This window comes from Condylura cristata, unplaced genomic scaffold (assembly GCF_000260355.1).
Source record: "Condylura cristata isolate star-nosed mole 26May11 unplaced genomic scaffold, ConCri1.0 scaffold00001, whole genome shotgun sequence".
In the NCBI taxonomy this organism is placed as follows: Eukaryota; Metazoa; Chordata; class Mammalia; order Eulipotyphla; family Talpidae; genus Condylura; species Condylura cristata.
In genome coordinates, this window is record NW_004567102.1 from 82,261,669 (window position 1) to 82,263,463 (window position 1,795).

The following is a 1,795-nucleotide window of genomic DNA, read 5'->3' on the forward strand; positions in this document are numbered from 1 at the left end:
AAAAAAAAAAATCAAGGGCATAAGGACAATTACAAGGATGAGCAGCGTCAGTCATGAGATCTGAAAACTTGCCCCTTGAATGGACTGACCACCAGCCGGAGTTCCGGTTGCGGGCCATGACCTACAGAAACAGAAGTCCAGATGAAGTTCCATCACCATCAAGGTCACTATTCTCAGGGTAATGGAGAGTTTTAAACTAGGTGCAGGATGAGTATCCATTTGTGGAATGGAAAGGGAGATTTAGGCAGACATCACTGGGTTGTCTACTGATGAGTAGTCCCTGGCCTATCTGCAAATCCATCCAGGGCAAAGAAGTAAGACCTCAGTGCAGCTGAGAACATCCACCAACCTAGCAGAGAGGGAATTCTAGTCTTTATTATTCCATACAGCAAAAATGTATTGAGAAGCTATTTGTAAAGGCCCATGGTAGTAGCCGAATAGCAATAAACCAGATAAATGAGCACACCTGACCACTTAGGTACAGCAGGATGACAATACAAAGAATGTTACAGCAAAGTGGGTGAGTACTTTGGAAAAATCCCGGGTATTGTGGGAACATCCAGACACCCAATCAATAAGCATCGTCCGCATTTGTGGTGCAGGATGGAGAGGGTTTCAAATGTCTGCTCTTGGGGTTCTCCTGTCTGAACAATACACTCTCATTAATACCAACGCCTGTGAAAAGAGCACTAGTCAATCATCACAACTGATTTTCCCTGTCTCCAAGTAGGATGGACATTCGGCTACTAAAGCAATTTCTTACTTGTGCTTCTACAAAGGAACACATTATGAAAAGCACTTGAAGAAACACGAGCCATCCACAAAAATACAACTTAAAGCAATGTAATGAAATTTTTAGTTAATCAAAGACCACAGCAGAAAATTCCAGATTCTGCAACAGTCAGATGATACGGTGCATTTCTAGCTGAGAAAGATGAATTAAGGCCATAAATCATAAATTAATTCATAGCAATTGAAGTATCATATATTACTTAATTAGATGTCTAAATATGCACAAAATGTCAGTTCTATTAAAACCTAAGATTGAACAAAAAAGTGAAAGCGAATCAATAAGCTCAAAATCCTTTAAGTCCCTTACTGGAGTGAATCATCTAAGTGTCTAATTTTAAATTTAATTGTTGTTTTCCCCTAATCATCCTTTAGCAGTGGTGCTAAATAAACACTAAGCTAGCTAACCAGTAGAGAAGGGGAACACCCTTAAGTTACTAAATATAATAGAGTCTATAAAAATAAACGCATTATTTATGTAAGTGTACGGACTTACCATTGTCAGTGCTGGTAATGATTTACTATTAAGAGCGAAACAGGGTGACAAATAAAAAACGGTCCTTTTCCTGGAAGAACAAAACCATAAACAAATAATCAAAAGACAACCAATCATGACCAGCATGAAAAATATTAAATGTCATGATTCAGCTATTTTTAGGTAAGCTTAGATATAAATCATGCCAGAAATAACTGCTCTCTTCCTCCCATACTTTGCTGGAGTATACATCACACTCCTTATCGAACCTTAATTCTTTCAGGGTTAGGCTGCAAGGTAGGACACGTTGAAGAAGGGGAGAAACACAGATCTCCTTACCAGGGACCTTTGGGTCCCGGGAGCCTGTCACATTCGCGCCACATATGTGGCTCTGGTCTCGGTGGCTGGAACCACTCAGAAAATGCTACCAACCTTGCCAGGCAGGGGTTCTTACATCCTGTTTCAGTTACACCTTCTTTCATTTCCAAGAAGATGTGTGCACTGCATAATTATCAGACAGCAAGCCTCACA

The 1,795-nt window shown here is 40.1% G+C and overlaps 1 protein-coding gene across 1 annotated transcript in view; it reads right to left on the reverse strand.

Moving 5' to 3' along the window:
* SYNE1 (spectrin repeat containing, nuclear envelope 1) overlaps positions 1–1,355 on the reverse strand; it is a 424,261-nt gene extending 422,906 nt beyond the window's left edge. The window contains exon 1 of the mRNA XM_012735121.1: positions 1,286–1,355. The gene's annotated coding sequence lies outside the window, so the exon portion shown is untranslated. The remainder of the gene's footprint in view (positions 1–1,285) is intronic.
* Positions 1,356–1,795: the final 440 nt, after the last annotated feature.